Here is a 20833-nt window from a genome sequence, read left to right as displayed (position 1 = left end):
TCCACGCCCCTCTTCTTCCCGCGTGGCGTCCTCAAGATGGCGTCCAATGGCGGGAAAACTCCACGGATGGCGGGAAGAAGGTCGAAGATGGCGCCGGATGGCGGGAAAACTTCGCGGATGGCGGGAAGAAGGTAGAAGATGGCGCCGGATGGCGGGAAACCTCCACGGATAGCGGGAATCTTCACCACTGGTAAGTTTGAACAGTCTTTGCTTTTCAGGCACGCAGTACCCGGTGGTTGCGGGCACGAAATCCTGCCGACTACGCCAAAGTTGACGCACCCCTGGGCCTGTGTCGCGCTGCGTTGCGCACGCGGGAGCTTACCCGGAGCCGGATCTCTTGAGGGTTGTAGTCTCGTGGCGGCGACCCGGTCCGTGCCCAGGGAGTCAAACTGAGCGGCGATGTACTAGCAGTAGATGGTTGGTGACTACGCCACCCGTTGAATGCAGCTATGGAGCTGCCGCTGCAGGGCAGACCGCTGAGGCCGGTGGAAGGATGGTGCAGCGTGGATGGTATAACCCCCAACGGGAGGGGTATGGCCTCAGGGCAGCCGACGTGGATGATGGGGGTAGCAGGAACCACTCAGAGACGGTGCGGTGTAGTTCAGGGTCTTTACTGGTGACAAAGATAGACCCTCCCGGAGTACTTGCTAGTGATAGGGGCCTGGTCAGTCCTTGAGCAGATGGGATCTCCCCTGGCCAGGCGGAGTTGTAGGCCTTCCCAACTAACTGTACTCTTCTGGCTACCTTGCTAGAGGCGGGAATAAGTAGCCCACGTCCCTGAGTGTACCGTGTGGTGCTCACCCGTATGGCCGGTGACTCGGGGCCTTCTAATGGCTTCCGCTCCACGATGGCGGTGCTGGTCCCACGCGTGTGACCGTGCCTTCGGGCTTCTGGGCCAGAGGACCTAAAATCCTCTGCCGGACGGTTTCTTCTGCTGGGTAGGAGTTAGTCCCCACAGCCTCGGACTCCGGGTCCGGTAAGAAATCTTCTCAGTCAGGGCGAGCTCTGTAGCTGCCAGCCCCTGACTTGTTGTAACACTGCTCCCCACAGAGCTCCTGATGTTTCTTGCTATGCTGCTTCTCTTCTCTACTCTTGTTCTGTCTTCTTTCTCACTCACTCTGCCTCAGCCCCGGGTTTATATAGGGGAAGTCCTTCCCCTCCCAAGACTGGGCAGGAGGTGTGGCATGCACAGGATCCCTGACCAAAGGACCTCCCACCTGCTCTCAGACGTAATATCTCTATCACTGTGGCAACCAGACCCCTGGGGTGTCACATTGGCACAGTATGACTCTCCCGCGTCACTGGAAGCCGCTATGGCCCTTGCTATTCGCGTTGACAGACGGCTTCGGGAGAGGTGCGGGATAACTCTACCCCCTGTGATGACTCCACCTCCTACAAGGTCCCCTCATATGGTGGTTCCCCTGGTCAGTCCAGAGGAGCCTATGCAATTAGGAGGGACATCATTTCGGGGGAGGGGACCGGTGGTGCGCCATAAGACAGGAAGGTGTTTCTTCTGCGGGAGAAAGGGACATTTTATTGGGGGGTGTCCATCCCGTCCCTTGCAGAGTGAAGAGTCGTCGGAAAACTGTTGATCCCAGGTTGTGTGGTGGACGGCAATCTGGGAGTAGGTATTTCGTCCCTAGGTTCGTCTCAGTTTCTCGTACCGGCGGAGGTGGTGGTGGGTACGAGAACTGAGAGGATATCTGTTCTTCTGGATAGTGGGGCCGGGGCTAATCTGGTTGATGCTCGGTTTGCCCGGGTTCAAGGTATGCGATTGAGTGAGTTGGCTAAACCCATCCCCATATTCTCGATCGATGCCAGGCCTCTCGGTCAGGGAAGTTTTTTGCAAGCTGTGCATGACGTAAAACTTCAAGTGGGGGCGATACATAAAGAACTGTTGTCTTGCTACGTGTTGGAGGGTCTTCCCACTCCTATAGTGTTGGGCCTTCCTTGGTTAACTAAGCATAACCCGGTTATTAATTGGCAAACCAGAGAGATAAGCCAATGGAGTAAATTCTGTAATAAAAACTGCATGAACACGGTCATCGGTGCGGTTACTCCTTGGGTCTTACCTCCATTTCTGGCGGACTTTGAGGATGTATTCTCGGAGAAAGGGTGTCAGGAACTACCTCCTCATCGCGAGTATGACTGTTCTGTAAAACTGCTCCCTGAGGCCAAGTTACCTAAAGCTAGGTTGTATAACCTTTCTGGTCCTGAAGGATTATATTTCAGAAAGTCTGGCTAAGGGGCATATTAGACCTTCATCTTCACCGGTGGCTGCGGGGTTCTTCTTTGTTAAGAAGAAAGATGGAGCCTACGCCCTTGCCTGGATTTCCGTGAACTTAATCGGATTACGGTCCGAGATCCGTATCCGCTCCCACTTATTCCCGATCTCTTTAATCAGATCGTGGGCGCCAAATGGTTCTCTAAGTTGGATCTCAGGGGGGCGTACAATCTGATTAGGATGAAGGAGGGGGATGAGTGGAAGACGGCGTTTAACACTCCGGAGGGGCATTATGAGAACCTTGTCATGCCATTCGGTCTGACTAATGCCCCGGCGGTGTTCCAACACTTTGTTAATGACATTTTTCGCCGCCTGGTGGGACAGTTTGTTGTCATATATCTGGATGATATCTTAATTTACTCGCCGGATCTGGTGTCTCATCAGGAGCACGTTAGGCAGGTGTTACAGATCTTGCGGGATAATAAACTGTATGCCAAATGGGAAAAGTGTGTGTTCGCCGTACAGGAACTCCAGTTTTTAGGCTTCCTGGTTTCAGCGTCCGGTTTTCGTATGGACCCTGGGAAAGTGCGGGCAGTTCTTGAGTGGGATCGGCCAGAGAATCTTAAGGCACTACAACGTTTCCTGGGGTTTGCTAATTATTACCGGAAGTTCACTCGTAATTTCTCGTCCATGGTTAAGCCTCTCACAGACATGACTAAAAAGGGGACGGATTTTTCTAGGTGGTCTGACAAGGCTTGTCAAGCATTCTCCTCCTTGAAAAAATGTTTTGCCTCGGCACCCATACTCATTCAACCTGATGCGTCACAGCCATTCATTGTAGAGGTAGACGCTTCCGAGGTAGGGGTGGGAGCAGTATTGTCACAAGGTTCGTCCCCTGGTAAGTGGCATCCGTGCGCCTTTTTCTCTAAAAAATTGTCGTCCGCTGAGAGGAATTACGATGTCGGCAATAGGGAACTCTTGGCCATTAAGTTAGCTTTTGAGGAGTGGCGCCATTTTTTGGAGGGGGCAGTCCATGCGGTCACCGTCATCACCGATCACAAGAACCTGCTATATCTGGAGTCCGCGAAACGTCTGAATCCCAGACAAGCTAGGTGGTCATTGTTTTTTACCAGGTTTAATTTTGTCGTTACATATCGTCCTGGGTCAAAAAATGTAAAGGCGGATGCCTTATCTCGTAGTTTCCCTGGGGCCGGGAATACGGACGACCCGATTCCTATCCTTCAGGAGGGGGTGGTGGTTTCGGCAGTATGCTCTGAGCTGGAGGGGGAGGTATTGGAGGCTCAGGGGGACGCCCCTGTTGGACCTCCGGGGAGACTGTTTGTTCCAGATCACTTGCGACAAAAGGTGATCGAGGCACACCATAACTCAGTTTTTGCAGGACACTGTCACGCTGTCTCTGTATACTGGAGGTAGGGGGCCTAAGCTGACCCTAAGCTGGGGCCCTGACTAATCCCTCAACCTGGAGGTACTGTTAAAGGTACAGAGGTCCAGGCCGCCAGCGTAACCCCTACCTCCTGAGGATCCCTGCACCTAAGTAATCTAGTCCTGAGAAGGACCCCGATCACAACAAAAGAGGACAAGTAATAATATGCCCACACACAGTACTTAGACGAACGAGACAGTACAAGGGAAAAACCAAAACCACCTTGCATACAAAAACTACACAACTACAACAGAGGGAACACCAACGGGAAAGGAGATAAATGATAAAGCGAGGAAGGGAAAAACCACTCCAAATACACTTATCTCAGAAACTCCAAATACCACGATCCGCTCTGTAAGTCTGTATGAAATGCTTTCACCGACACTTCCCAAACAGACCAGCAGGCATTTGAAGGAGACTCACTACAGCAGCATTGATTGCAGCTGGGCGAGGCTGGACCTCGTCTAGCACAGAGAGAGAATTAACTCCCTCACTGCCGAAAACACAAAGCACCAAAAAGTCAGCTGCGAGAAGTCAGGCTGTGTAATCGTGACGATCTTCGTGGCGACACACCCGTGACAGTACCCCCCCTTCTACGAGGGGCCTCCGGACTCTCAGGGCCAGGTTTATCCGGGTGAGTCGTGTGGAAGGCCCGAACTAATCGGTCTGCGTTAATATCCGACGCAGGAACCCACATCCTCTTCTCAGGACCATACCCTTTCCAATGAACCAGGTACTGAAGGGACCGGCGATTAAAACGTGAATCGATGACCCTTGATACCTGGAACTCCAAGTTACCATTGACCACCACTGGAGGGGGAGGTAAAGGTGACGGTACCACCGGCGCCACATACCTCTTAAGCAACGATCTGTGGAACACGTTGTGAATTTTAAACGTAAGGGGGAGGTCAAGACGGAATGCCACCGGATTAATAATAGAACTGATTCTGTACGGCCCGATGAACCTGGGACCCAGTTTCCAGGAGGGAACCTTAAGTTTAATATTCCTGGTAGACAACCATACCAGATCGTTCACACTTAGGTCCGGACCAGACACTCTCCTCCTATCAGCCATACGTTTGTATCGGTTCCCCATAGTATTCAGATTCTTCAGCACCCCTCTCCATACTGAAGCGAGTGATGAGGAAAATCGTTCCTCCTCAGGAACCCCCGAAGAGCCCCCCCTACTGAAAGTACAAAACTGGGGGTGAAAACCATATGCCCCAAAAAACGGGGACTTACCAGTGGACTCGCTCCGCCTATTATTAAGAGCAAACTCTGCCAGAGGTAAGAAAGAAGCCCAGTCCTCCTGGTTCTCTGACACAAAACACCGGAGATATGTCTCCAAGCTCTGGTTCATACGTTCCGTCTGACCATTGGTCTGAGGGTGAAAAGCTGATGAGAATGACAAATGCATCCCCCGCCGTGCACAAAACGCCTTCCAGAACTTGGACACAAACTGAGACCCCCGATCAGACACCACATCGGAGGGTACCCCGTGAAGCCTCACAATCTCCCCAATGAACACCTGCGCAAGAGTTTTAGCATTAGGGAGAGCCGGAAGAGCGATAAAATGTGCCATCTTGCTGAACCTGTCCACTACAACGAGTATGACCGTTTTACCCGAAGACGGAGGGAGGTCCGTAATAAAGTCCATAGACAGATGAGTCCAAGGACGCTCCGGGATCTTCAAAGGTAAGAGGGCCCCAGACGGACGGGTATGTGAGGTCTTAGAGCACGCACAAACCCCACAGGACGCGACAAAAGTTACCACCTCCTTATGTAAGTTAGGCCACCAAAACCGACGCGAGAGGAGATCCACAGTTGCTTTACTCCCCGGGTGTCCTGCCAAAACTGAGTTATGGTGTGCCTCGATCACCTTTTGTCGCAACTGATCTGGAACAAACAGTCTCCCCGGAGGTCCAACAGGGGCGTCCCCCTGAGCCTCCAATACCTCCTCCTCCAGCTCAGAGCACACTGCCGAAACCACCACCCCCTCCTGAAGGATAGGAATCGGGTCGTCCGTATTCCCGGCCCCAGGGAAACTGCGAGATAAGGCATCCGCCTTTACATTTTTTGACCCAGGACGATATGTAACGACAAAATTAAACCTGGTAAAAAACAATGACCACCTAGCTTGTCTGGGATTCAGACGTTTCGCGGACTCCAGATATAGCAGGTTCTTGTGATCGGTGATGACGGTGACCGGATGGACTGCCCCCTCCAAAAAATGGCGCCACTCCTCAAAAGCTAACTTAATGGCCAAGAGTTCCCTATTGCCGACATCGTAATTCCTCTCAGCGGACGACAATTTTTTAGAGAAAAAGGCGCACGGATGCCACTTACCAAGGGACGAACCTTGTGACAATACTGCTCCCACCCCTACCTCAGAAGCGTCTACCTCTACAATGAATGGCTGTGACGCATCAGGTTGAATGAGTATGGGTGCCGAGGCAAAACATTTTTTCAAGCAGGAGAATGCTTGACAAGCCTTGTCAGACCACCTAGAAAAATCCGTCCCCTTTTTAGTCATGTCTGTGAGAGGCTTAACCATGGACGAGAAATTACGAATGAACTTCCGGTAATAATTAGCAAACCCCAGTTAACGTTGTAGTGCCTTAAGATTCTCTGGCCGATCCCACTCAAGAACTGCCCGCACTTTCCCAGGGTCCATACGAAAACCGGACGCTGAAACCAGGAAGCCTAAAAACTGGAGTTCCTGTACGGCGAACACACACTTTTCCCATTTGGCATACAGTTTATTATCCCGCAAGATCTGTAACACCTGCCTAACGTGCTCCTGATGAGACACCAGATCCGGCGAGTAAATTAAGATATCATCCAGATATATGACAACAAACTGTCCCACCAGGCGGCGAAAAATGTCATTAACAAAGTGTTGGAACACTGCCGGGGCATTAGTCAGACCGAATGGCATGACAAGGTTCTCATAATGCCCCTCCGGAGTGTTAAACGCCGTCTTCCACTCATCCCCCTCCTTCATCCTAATCAGATTGTACGCCCCCCTGAGATCCAACTTAGAGAACCATTTGGCGCCCACGATCTGATTAAAGAGATCGGGAATAAGTGGGAGTGGATACGGATCTCGGACCGTAATCCGATTAAGTTCACGGAAATCCAGGCAAGGGCGTAGGCCTCCATCTTTCTTCTTAACAAAGAAGAACCCCGCAGCCACCGGTGAAGATGAAGGTCTAATATGCCCCTTAGCCAGACTTTCTGAAATATAATCCTTCATGGCCTGCCTCTCAGGACCAGAAAGGTTATACAACCTAGCTTTAGGTAACTTGGCCTCAGGGAGCAGTTTTACAGAACAGTCATACTCGCGATGAGGAGGTAGTTCCTGACACCCTTTCTCCGAGAATACATCCTCAAAGTCCGCCAGAAATGGAGGTAAGACCCAAGGAGTAACCGCACCGATGACCGTGTTCATGCAGTTTTTATTACAGAATTTACTCCATTGGCTTATCTCTCTGGTTTGCCAATTAATAACCGGGTTATGCTTAGTTAACCAAGGAAGGCCCAACACTATAGGAGTGGGAAGACCCTCCAACACGTAGCAAGACAACAGTTCTATATGTATCGCCCCCACTTGAAGTTTTACGTCATGCACAGCTTGCAAAAAACTTCCCTGACCGAGAGGCCTGGCATCGATCGAGAATATGGGGATGGGTTTAGCCAACTCACTCAATCGCATACCTTGAACCCGGGCAAACCGAGCATCAACCAGATTAGCCCCGGCCCCACTATCCAGAAGAACAGATATCCTCTCAGTTCTCGTACCCACCCCCACCTCCGTCGGTACGAGAAACTGAGACGAACCTAGGGACGAAATACCTACTCCGAGATTGCCGTCCACCACACAACCTGGGATCAACAGTTTTCCGACGACTCTTCACTCTGCAAGGGACGGGATGGACACCCCCCAATAAAATGTCCCTTTCTCCTGCAGAAGAAACACCTTCCTGTCTTATGGCGCACCACCGGTCCCCTCCCCCGAAATGATGTCCCTCCTAATTGCATAGGCTCTTCTGGACTGACCAGGGGAACCACCATATGAGGGGACCTTGTAGGAGGTGGAGTCATCACAGGGGGTCGAGTTATCCCGCACCTCTCCCGAAGCCGTCTGTCAACGCGAATAGCCAGGGCCATAGCGGCTTCCAGTGACGCGGGAGAGTCATACTGTGCCAACACATCCTGTAATTTGTCGGATAAACCTTGACAAAACTGGCTCCTAAGAGCCGGGTCATTCCACTGGGTGTCCGTGGCCCACCTACGGAACTCCGAACAGAATTCCTCCGCCGGACGATCTCCCTGCTGGATCCTACGTAACTTAGACTCAGCAAGGGAGATCCGATCTGGGTCATCATATACGAGTCCCAGAGCAGCGAAAAACCTATCCACTGACTGGAGAGCCGGGGAGCCCGGGGGAAGAGAGAACGCCCAAGATTGTGGGTCCCCTTGTAGGAGCGAGATGACAATTCCCACCCTTTGTTCTTCACTCCCCGATGACCAAGGCCGCAGCCGAAAGTACAATTTGCATGCCTCCCGGAAAACAAAAAACTTGTCCCGCCCCCCAGTGAACCTGTCAGGGAGAGCTACTTTAGGTTCTGGTCCGGCTTGCTCCTGAGGATGCAAAACCTTGGACCTAACGTCCGCCAGCTCCATGGACAAACTCTGCAACTGCCGAGCTAGACCGGCTACTGGATCCATGGTAGCTGGAGAAAAACTAAGTGGGTCAGTGAAAATGTCACGCTGTCTCTGTATACTGGAGGTAGGGGGCCTAAGCTGACCCTAAGCTGGGGCCCTGACTAATCCCTCAACCTGGAGGTACTGTTAAAGGTACAGAGGTCCAGGCCGCCAGCGTAACCCCTACCTCCTGAGGATCCCTGCACCTAAGTAATCTAGTCCTGAGAAGGACCCCGATCACAACAAAAGAGGACAAGTAATAATATGCCCACACACAGTACTTAGACGATCGAGACAGTACAAGGGAAAAACCAAAACCACCTTGCATACAAAAACTACACAACTACAACAGAGTGAACACCAACGGGAAAGGAGATAAATGATAAAGCGAGGAAGGGAAAAACCACTCCAAATACACTTATCTCAGAAACTCCAAATACCACGATCCGCTCTGTAAGTCTGTATGAAATGCTTTCACCGACACTTCCCAAACAGACCAGCAGGCATTTGAAGGAGACTCACTACAGCAGCATTGATTGCAGCTGGGCGAGGCTGGATCTCGTCTTGCACAGAGAGAGAATTAACTCCCTCACTGCCGAAAACACAAAGCACCAAAAAGTCAGCTGCGAGAAGTCAGGCTGTGTAATCGTGACGATCTTCGTGGCGACACACCCGTGACAGACACCCAGGGAGTAGAGCAACTGTGGATCTCCTCTCGCGTCGGTTTTGGTGGCCTAACTTACATAAGGAGGTGGTAACTTTTGTCGCGTCCTGTGGGGTTTGTGCGCGCTCTAAGACCTCACATACCCGTCCGTCTGGGGCCCTCTTACCTTTGAAGATCCCGGAGCGTCCTTGGACTCATCTGTCTATGGACTTTATTACGGACCTCCCTCCGTCTTCGGGTAAAACGGTCATACTCGTTGTAGTGGACAGGTTCAGCAAGATGGCACATTTTATCGCTCTTCCGGCTCTCCCTAATGCTAAAACTCTTGCGCAGGTGTTCATTGGGGAGATTGTGAGGCTTCACGGGGTACCCTCCGAGGTGGTGTCTGATCGGGGGTCTCAGTTTGTGTCCAAGTTCTGGAAGGCGTTTTGTGCACGGCGGGGGATGCATTTGTCGTTCTCATCGGCTTTTCATCCTCAGACCAATGGTCAGACGGAACGTGTGAACCAGAGCTTGGAGACATATCTCCGGTGTTTTGTGTCAGAGAACCAGGAGGACTGGGCTTCTTTCTTACCTCTGGCAGAGTTTGCTCTTAATAATAGGCGGAGCGAGTCCACTGGTAAGTCCCCGTTTTTTGGGGCATATGGTTTTCACCCCCAGTTTTGTACTTTCAGTAGGGGGGGCTCTTCGGGGGTTCCTGAGGAGGAACGATTTTCCTCATCACTCGCTTCAGTATGGAGAGGGGTGCTGAAGAATCTGAATACTATGGGGAACCGATACAAACGTATGGCTGATAGGAGGAGAGTGTCTGGTCCGGATCTTAGTGTGAACGATCGGGTATGGTTGTCTACCAGGAATATAAAACTTAAGGTTCCCTCCTGGAAACTGGGTCCCAGGTTCATCGGGCCGTACAGAATCAGTTCTATTATTAATCCGGTGGCATTCCGTCTTGACCTCCCCCCTACGTTTAAAATTCACAACGTGTTCCACAGATCGTTGCTTAAGAGGTATGTGGCGCCGGTGTTACCGTCACCTTTACCTCCCCCTCCAGTGGTGGTCAAGGGTAACTTGGAGTTCCAGGTATCGAGGGTCATCGATTCACGCTTTAATCGCCGGTCCCTTCAGTACCTGGTTCATTGGAAAGGGTATGGTCCTGAGGAGAGGATGTGGGTTCCTGCGTCGGATATTAACGCAGACCGATTAGTTCGGGCCTTCCACACGACTCACCCGGATAAACCTGGCCCTGAGGGTCCAGAGGCCCCTCGTAGAAGGGGGGGTACTGTCACGGGTGTGTCGCCACGAAGATCGTCACGATTACACAGCCTGATTTCTCGCAGCTGACTTTTTGGTGCTTTGTGTTTTTCGGCAGTGAGGGAGTTAATTCTCTCTCTCTCTGTGCTAGACGAGGTCCAGCCTCGCCCAGCTGCAATCAATGCTGCTGTAGTGAGACTCCTTCAAATGCCTGCTGGTCTGTTAGGGAAGTGTCGGTGAAAGCATTTCATGCAGACTAACAGAGCGGATCATGGTATTTGGAGTTTCAGAGATAAGTGTATTTGGAGTGTTTTTTCCCTTCCTCGCTTTATCATTTATCTCCTTTCCCGTTGGTGTTCCCTCTGTTGTAGTTGTGTAGTTTTTGTATGCAAGGTGGTTTTGGTTTTTCCCTTGTACTGTCTCGTTCGTCTAAGTACTGTGTGTGGGCATATTATTACTTGTCCCCTTTTGTTGTGATCGGGGTCCTTCTCAGGACTAGATTACTTAGGTGCAGGGATCCTCAGGAGGTAGGGGTTACGCTGGCGGCCTGGACCTCTGTACCTTTAACAGTACCTCCAGGTTGAGGGATTAGTCAGGGCCCCAGCTTAGGGTCAGCTTAGGCCCCCTACCTCCAGTATACAGAGACAGCGTGACACATAGTCCTCCATACAGTATAATGGGCCCCACATAGTCCTCCATACAGAATAATGGGCCCCACATAGTCCTCCATACAGTGTAATGCCCCCACATAGTCCTCCATACAGTATAATAGCCCCACATAGTCTTCCATACAGTACAGTATAATGGGCCCCACTTAGTCCTCCATACAGTATATTGGCCCCACATAGTCCATACAGAAAAATGGGACCCACATAGTCTTCCATACAGTATAATGGCCCCACATAGTCCTCCATACAGTAAAATGGGCCCACATAGTCCTCAATACAGTATAATGAGCCCCACATAGTCCTCCATACAGAATAATGGGCCCCACATAGTTCTCCATACAGTTTAATGGGCCCACATAGTCCTCCATACAGTATAATGAGCCCCACATAGTCCTCCATACAGTATAATGGGCCCCACATAGTTCTCCATACAGTATAATGGGCCCCACATAGTTCTCCATACAGTATAATGGGCCCCACATAGTCCTCCATACAGTATAATGGCCCCTACATAGTCCTCCATACAGTATAATGGCCCCACATAGTTCTCCATACAGTATAATGGGCCCCACATAGTCCTCCATACAGTATAATGGGCCCCACATAGTTCTCCATACAGTATAATGGCCCCACATAGTCCTTCATACAGTATAATGGCCCTACATAGTCCTCCATACAGTATAATGGCCCCACATAGTCCTCCATACAGTATAATGCCCCCACATAGTCCTCCATACAGTATAATGGCCCCACATAGTCTTCCATACAGTACAGTACATTGGCCCCACATAGTCCTCCATACAGTACATTGGCCCCACATAGTCCTCCATACAGAAAAATGGGACCCACATAGTCTTCCATACAGTATAATGGCCCCACCTAGTCCTCCATACAGTATAATGGGCCCACATAGTCCTCAATACAGTATAATGTGCCCCACATAGTCCTCCATACAGAATAATGGGCCCCACATAGTTCTCCATATAGAATAATGGGCCTACATAGTCCTCCATACAGTATAATGGTCCAACATAGTCCTCAATACAGTATAATGAGCCCCACATAGTCCTCCATACAGAATAATGGGCCCCACATAGTTCTCCATATAGAATAATGGGTCCACATTGTCCTCCATACAGTATAATGGACCCCACATAGTCCTCCATACAGAATAATAGGCCCCATATAGTTCTCCTTACAGAATAATGGGCCCCACATAGTTCTCCATATAGAATAATGGGCCCACATAGTCCTCCATACAGTATAATGGGCCCCACATAGTCCTCCATACAGAATAATGGGCCCCACATAGTTCTCCATATAGAATAATGGGCCCACATAGTCCTCCATACAGTATAATGGGCCCACATAGTCCTCAATACAGTATAATGAGCCCCACATAGTCCTCCATACAGAATAATGGACCCCACATAGTTCTCCATATAGAATAATGGGCCCACATAGTCCTCCATACAGTATAATGGGCCCCACATAGTCCTCCATACAGTATAATGGGCCCTACATAATCCTCCATACAGAATAATGGACCCCACATAGTTCTCCATATAGAATGATGGGCCCCACATAGTCCTCCATACAGTATAATGCCCCCACATAGTCCTCCATACAGTATAATGGGCCCACATAGTCCTCCATACAGAATAATGGGCCCCATACAGTCCTCCATATAGTATAATGGGCCCATATTGTCCTCCATACAGTATAATGGGCCTCACATGGTTCTCCATATATAATAACGGGCCCCACATAGTCCTCTTTACAGTATAATGACCTCACATAGTCCTCCATACAGTATAATGGGCCCCACATAGTCCTCCATACAGTATAATGACCCCACATAGTCCTCCATACGGTATAATGGCCCCACATAGTCCTCCATATAGAATAATGGACCCCACATAGTACTCCATATAGAATGATGGGCCCCACATAGTCCTTCATACAGTATAATGCGTCACTTTTGCCGGCCTCGACTAATCAGCGATTTTGGCGCCAAACTTCAACACCGCTCTGCTGATTGCGCCCTGTCGGCCGCATACATATTCTAGAATACCCGATGCATTAAAATCGGGCCACCATCTAGTACAGTATAATGGCCCCACATAGTCCTCCGTACAGTATAATGGCCCCACATAGTCCTCCATACAAAATAATGGGCCCCACATAGTCCTCCATATAGTATAATGGGCCCATATAGTCCTCCATACAGTATAATGGGCCCCACATGGTTCTCCATATGTAATAATGGGCCCCACATAGTCCTCCATACAGTATAATGGGCCCACATGGTTCTCCATAGATAATAATGTGCCCCACATAGTCCTCCATACAGAATAATGGACCCCACATAGTTCTCCATATAGAATGATGTGCCCCAGATAGTCCTCCATACAGTATAATGCCCCCACATAGTCCTCCATACAGTATAATGGCCCCACATAGTCCTCCATACAGTATAATGGGCCCCACATAGTCCTCCATATAGTATAATGGGCCCATATAGTCCTCCATACAGTATAATGGGCCCCACATGGTTCTCCATCTATATATATAACTAGATGGTGGCCCGATTCGAACGCATCGGGTATTCTAGAATAGGTATGCGGCGCAATTAGCAGAGCGGCGTTTAAATTTGTCACCCAAATCGTTGATTGGTCGCGTTAGGCAACCGCGACCAATCAGCAAAGCAGTGTTTAAATTTGGCTGCAATATCGGCGATTGGTCGCGGGCGGCGGCTGTGACCAATCTGCGAACCGTGTTAGTGAGGACTGGAGAGCGTGTTTAAATTTGACACCAAAATCGCTGATTAGTCGCGACCAATCAGCTGAGCGGTGTTTAAATTTGGCGCCAAAATCGCTGATTGGTCGCCGGCCGCGACCGATCAGCAGAGCGGTGTTTAAATTTGGCGCCAAAATCGCTGATTGGTCGAGGCCGCCGGCCGCGAGCAATCAGCGATTTTGGCGCAAAATTTAAACAACGCTCTGCTGATTGGTCGCGGCCGTCAGATGCGACTAATCAGCGACTTTGCGGCCAAATTTAAACCCCGCTCTGCATCGCTCTGCTGATTGGTCGCGGTCGCCGGCCTCGACTAATCAGCAGAGCGTTGTTTAAATTTGGTGCCAATCTCGCTGATTGGTCGCGGATGGCGGCCACGACCAATCAGCAGAGCGGTGTTTAAATTTGGCGGCAAAATCGCTGATTGGTCGCGGGCGGCTGCCGCGACCAATCAGCGAACCGTGTTAGTGAGGAATGGAGAGCGTGTTTAAATTTGGCACCAAAATCGCTGTTTAGTCGCGACCGCGACCAATCAGCAAAGAGGTGTTTAAATTTGGCGACAATACTGCTGATTGGTCGCGGCCGGCGACCGCGACCAATCAGCAGAGCGATGCAGAGCGGGGTTTAAATTTGGCGCCAAAATCGCTGATTGGTCGCCGGCCGCGACCAATCAGCAGAGCGGTGTTTAAATTTTGCGCCAATACTGCTGATTGATCTCGGCCAGCGACCGCGATCAATCAGCAGAGCGTTGTTTAAATTTGGCGCCAATCTCGCTGATTGAACGCGTCTTGCGTCCGCGACCAATCAGCAGAGCGTTGTTTAAATTTGGCGCCAAGCTCGTTGATTGGTCGCGGCTGGCGTCCGCGACCAATTAGAACAGCAGTGTTTAAATGTGGCGGCAAGATCGGTGATTGGTCGCGGCCGCTATTTAAATGTGGCTCCCAAATCGGTGATTGGTCGCGGGCAGCGGCCGCGACCAATCAGCAGAGCGGTGTTTAACTTTAGCGCCAAGATCACTGATTGGTTGCGTGCGGAGAGCGCGACCAATCAGCGAATCGTATTGGTGAGGAGCGGGGAGCGGAATCGTATTAGTGAGGACCGGGGAGCGGCGCTGCCTGTGCGGATACTTCCGCTGCGAGAACCCGGGACATGAGCGACTGCTCGCAGCAGAAGTATCCCGACCCGCAGCGCCGCTCCCCGGTCCTCCCTTCACACCCTAGCCGCTGATGTCCCCACAGTATCCGCATGGTGTTACAAAGGTCCGGACATTTGTGTTAAAAATCGCTGATTGGTCGCGGGCGCTGCCCGCGACCAATCACCGATTTGGGCGCCACATTTAAATAGCGGCCGCGACCAATCAGCACAGCGGTGTTTAAATGTGGAGCCAAGATCGGTGATTGGTCGCGGCCGATATTTAAATTTGGCGCCCAAATCGGTGATTGGTCGCGGGCACCGCCAGCGACCAATCAGCGATTTTTAACACAAATGTCCGGATCTTTGTAACACCATGCGGATACTGTGGGGACATCAGCGGCTAGGGTGTGAAGGGAGGACCGGGGAGCGGCGCTGCGGGTCGGGATACTTCTGCTGCGAGCGCCCGCTCATGTCCCGGGTTCTCGCAGCGGAAGTATCCGCACAGGCAGCGCCGCTGACATCCATGCGGCTAGGGTGTGAAGGGAGGACCGGGGAGCGGCGCTGACATCCAATTGGTCGCGGCCGCTATTTAAATGTGCCGCACAAATCGGTGATTGGTCGCGGTCTTGGCCCGCGACCAATCACTGATCTTGCGGCTAAAGTTAACCACTACTGTGCTGATTGGTCGCGGCCGATATTTAAATTTGGCGCCCAAATTGGTGATTTGTCGCAGGCAGCGACCGCGACCAATCAGCACAGCGGTATTTAACTTTTGTGCTAAGATCAGTGATTGGTCGGGTCCGAAGACCACGACCAATCATCGAATCGTCTTGGTGAGGACCGGGGAGCGGCGCTGCCTGTGCGGATACTTCCGCTGCGAGAACCCGGGACATGAGCGACTGCTCGCAGCAGAAGTATCCCGACCCGCAGCGCCGCTCCCCGGTCCTCCCTTCCGCATGGATGTCAGCGACGCCGGCGGTCCTTCTGCTGGTACCGGCCGGGAGATGAGCGCCTCGCGGCGCTCATCTCCCGGCTGCAACGCCGCTGAGCTCCGTCCCGGAGATGAGCCGCTAACGGCCGCCATCTTTTTTCTGAAATCCCGCGGCGCTGATTGGCCGCCGCCGGACCAATGAGCGACGCGGGATTTCCTGGACAGACAGACGGGATAAGACAATTATATAGTAGATTGTCTTATCCCGTCAGTCTGTCTGTCTATCTGTCTGTCTGTCTATCTGTCTGTCTGTCTTTCTGTCTGTCTGTCTGTCTGTCTGTCCAGGAAATCCCGCGTCGCTCATTGGTCCGGCAGCGGCCAATCAGCGGCGCGGGATTTTTGAAAAAAGATGGCGGCCGTTAGCGGCTCATCTGCGGGACGGAGCTCAGCGGCGATGCAGCCGGGAGATGACCGGCGCGAGGCGCTCATCTCCCGGCCGGTACCAGCAGAAGGACCTCGACCGCCGGACCCATCTGCGGGATGGAGATGCCGCCGGGAGATGAGCGGCGCGAGGCGCTCATCTCCCGGCCGGTAGCAGCGGAAGGACCGCCGGCGCCGCTGACCTCCATGCGGATGGGAGGACCGGGTAGCGGCGCTGCGGGTCGGGATACTTCTGCTGCGAGCGCCCGCTCATGTCCCGGGTTCTCGCAGCGAAAGTACCCGCACAGGCAGCGCCGCTCCCCGGTCCTCACCAAGACGATTCGATGATTGGTCGCGCTCTTTGGACCCGACCAATCACTGATCTTGCCGCAAAAGTTAAACACTACTGTGCTGATTGGTCGCGGACGCTGCCCGCGACCAATCACCGATTTGGGCGCCAAATTTAAATATCGGCCGCGACCAATCACCGATCTTGGCTCCACATTTAAACACCGCTGTGCTGATTGGTCGCCGACGCTGGGCGCGACCAATCTCCGATTTTGGCGCTACATTTAAATAGCGTCCGCGACCAATCAGCACAGCGGTGTTTAAATGTGGAGCCAAGATCGGTGATTGGTCGCGGCCGATATTTAAATTTGGCGCCCAAATCGGTGATTGGTCGCGGGCAGCGTCCGCGACCAATCAGCACAGTAGTGTTTAACTTTTGCGGCAAGATCACTGATTGGTCGCGGGCCAAGACCGTGACCAATCACCGATTTGTGCGGCACATTTAAATAGCGGCCGCGACCAATTGGATGTCAGCGTCTCTCCCCGGTCCTCCCTTCACACTCTAGCCGCATGGATGTCAGCGGCGCTGCCTGTGCGGATAGTTCCGCTGCGAGAACCCGGGACATGAGCGACTGCTCGCAGCAGAAATATCCCGACCCGCAGCGCCGCTCCCCGGTCCTCCCTTCACACCCTAGCCGCTGATGTCCCCACAGTATCCGCATGGTGTTACAAAGGTCCAGACATTTGTGTTAAAAATCGCTGATTGGTCGCCGACGCTATTTAAATGTGGCGCCAAAATCGGTGATTGGTCGCGCCCAGCGTCGGCAACCAATCAGCGATTTTTAACACAAATGTCCGGACCTTTGTAACACCATGCGGATACTGTGTGGACATCAGCGGCTAGGGTGCGAAGGGAGGACCGGGGAGCGGCGCTGACATCCAATTGGTCGCGGCCGCTATTTACATGTGCCGCACAAATCGGTGATTGGTCGCGGTCTTGGCCCGCGACCAATCACTGATCTTGCGGCTAAAGTTAACCACTACTGTGCTGATTGGTCGCGGCCGATATTTAAATTTGGCGCCCAAATTGGTGATTTGTCGCAGGCAGCGACCGCGACCAATCAGCACAGCGGTATTTAACTTTTGTGCTAAGATCAGTGATTGGTCGGGTCCGAAGACCACGACCAATCATCGAATCGTCTTGGTGAGGACCGGGGAGCGGCGCTGCCTGTGCGGATAGTTCCGCTGCGAGAACCCGGGACATGAGCGACTGCTCGCAGCAGAAATATCCCGACCCGCAGCGCCGCTCCCCGGTCCTCCCTTCACACCCTAGCCGCTGATGTCCCCACAGTGTCCGCATGGTGTTACAAAGGTCCAGACATTTGTGTTAAAAATCGCTGATTGGTCGCCGACGCTATTTAAATGTGGCGCCAAAATCGGTGATTGGTCGCACCCAGCGTCGGCGACCAATCAGCGATTTTTAACACAAATGTCCGGACCTTTGTAACACCATGCGGATACTGTGTGGACATCAGCGGCTAGGGTGCGAAGGGAGGACCGGGGAGCGGCGCTGACATCCAATTGGTCGCGGCCGCTATTTACATGTGCCGCACAAATCGGTGATTGGTCGCGGTCTTGGCCCGCGACCAATCAGTGATCTTGCCGCAAAAGTTAAACACTACTGTGACTGTGCTGATTGGTCGCGGACGCTGCCAGCGACCAATCACCGATTTGGGCGCCAAATTTAAATATCGGCCGCGACCAATCACCGATCTTGGCTCCACATTTAAACACCGCTGTACTGATTGGTCGCGGACGCTATTTGAATGTGGCGCAAAAATCGATCATTGGTCGCGCCCAGCATCGGCGACCAATCAGCACAGTGGTGTTTAAATGTGGAGCCAAGATCGGTGATTGGTCGCGGCCGATATTTAAATTTGGCGCCCAAATCGGTGATTGGTCGCGGGCAGCGCCTGCGACCAATCAGCGATTTTTAACACAAATGTCCGGACCTTAGTAACACCATGCGGCTACTGTGGGGACATCAGCGGCTAGGGTGTCAAGGGAGGACCGGGGAGCGGCGCTGCGGGTCGGGATACTTCTGCTGCGAGTGCCCGCTCATGTCCCGGCTTCTCGCAGCGGAAGTAGCCGCACAGGCAGCGGCGCTCCCCGGTCCTCACTAATACGATTCCGCTCCCCGGTCCTCACCAATACGATTCGCTGATTGGTCGCGCTCTCCGCACGCGACCAATCAGTGATCTTGGCGCCAAATTTAAACACCGCTCTGCTCTTTGGTCCCAGCCGCCGGCCGGCTGAGACCAATCAGCGAGATTGCCGCCAAATTTAAACGCCGCTCTGCTGATTGGTCACGGTGGCCGGCCGCGACCAATCAGCGAGATGGGCGGCACATTTAAACGCAGCTCTGCTGATTGGTCGCGGTGGCCGGCCGCGACCAATCAGCGAGATTGCCACCAAATTTAAACAACGCTCTGCTGATTGGTCGATTTTATCGCCAAATTTAAACAAGCTCTCCGGTCCTCACTAACACAGTTCGCTGATTGGTCGCGGCCGCCACCCGCGAGCAATCACCGATATTGCCGCCAAATTTAAACACCATTTTGCTGATTGCGCCCTGTAGGTCGCATACCTATTCTAGAATACCCGATGCATTAGAATCGGGCCACCATCTAGTATATAATAATGGGCCCCACATAGTCTTCCATACAGTATAATGGGCCCCACATGGTTCTCCATATATAATAATGTGCCCCACATAGTCCTCCATACAGAATAATGTGCCCCACATACTCCTCTTTACAGTATAATGACCTCACATAGTCCTCCATTCAGTATAATGGACCCCACATAGTCCTCCATACAGTATAATGGGCCCCACTTAGGCCTCCTGTCACGGGTGTGTCAGATACAACAGACAGTCGCTCTGCATCTGGCTGCAAAAGGTCACTGCGTTTGGCATTGCAGACGCCTTTTTGATTTTTCTGACTTTTGGACCCAGTGGCAACCTCCCTTCTGCTCTGATTGACACACCTTGGCCTGGGTGTTTATAAACTCTCAGTCTGCTTCAGGGAGTCGCCGGTGATATTCACATTTTTCCTTGTGAAGGCTTGGAGCTATAGCAGTCGGCTAGCTTCCTCTCTGGTGCCCTCGGAGGACATTTGGTGTCTGCTCAAGCTAAGTTTTTCCCTTTTGTTTGTCTTCCTTGTTGTCTTTAGTTTATAGTGGGGAGTGACCAGTGCTCACCCCCTCCCTATCTAGGGCTTAGCTCTAGGGATATACAGGGCTTAGGCTTCCTGCTCGGCGATTGGTGTGGAACCAATATAGGAATGTTAGGGTTGGCATGGTGTTATTAGATCAGCCTAATGGTCTCCACTCCCCCTTTCCCTAGTGTCTGTGCTTCCTTCCCTCTCATGTTGCACTTAGTCTTTCCCACACCTTTTGTGACTTTATCACCGGCCATGCATAAATAGGAAAACAAAAACTGACACGTGTCTTTTTTTTTTGTGTGTGTGTTTTTATGTTGGTTCATGGGTCCAATTGCTGAGCTGTCAGAGCAGCTGCACAGGCTGTCTCTGGAGGTGACTGACCTCCGCTATGAGGTTCAGCAGCAGCAGTTGCAGGTGCCTAATGTTGGGGTCTCTGCAGGTAGGCCTGTCCAGCTTTCACCCAATGTTGCACTCCTGTACAGGTTTTCAGGAGGTAGGAACAAGTTTTTTGTGTTCAAGGAAGCCTGAAAACTGTACTGTAAACTTCGCCCTTACTCCTCTGGAGGTGAAGAGCAGTGAGTGGGAATTGTGATCTCACTACTGCAAGGGGATCCTCAATCCTGGGCTCTCTCTTTTGCCACAGGGTTCTGTTTTTCTCCAGTCAGTGGAGGGGTTTTTCGGGGATCGAGCCCTCATTTATGATGACCCTGACCAAATCTCCTTGGCTGCGTCACCTTCAGCAGGGGAATCGGCAAGTGGAGATGTACAGCGAGTACGGAAAGTATTCAGACCCCTTTAAATTTTTCACTCTTTGTTTCATTGCCACCATTTGGTAAATTCTAAAAAGTTCATTTTTTTCTCATTAAAGTACACTCTGCACCCCATCCTGACTGAAAAAAACAGAAATGTAGAAATTTTTGCAAATTTATTAAAAAAGAAAAACGGAAATATCACATGGTCATAAGTATTCAGACCCTTTGCTCAGACACTCATATTTAAGTCACATGCTGTCCATTTCCTTGTGATCCTCCTTGAGATGGTTCTACTCCTCCATTGGAGTCCAGCTGTTTAATTAAACTGAT

Source organism: Phyllobates terribilis, unplaced genomic scaffold (genome assembly GCF_046119375.1).
Source record: "Phyllobates terribilis strain yellow unplaced genomic scaffold, ASM4611937v1 Scaffold_10__3_contigs__length_209671492, whole genome shotgun sequence".
NCBI classification, from domain to species: Eukaryota; Metazoa; Chordata; class Amphibia; order Anura; family Dendrobatidae; genus Phyllobates; species Phyllobates terribilis.
This window is presented reverse-complemented; position numbering follows the sequence as displayed.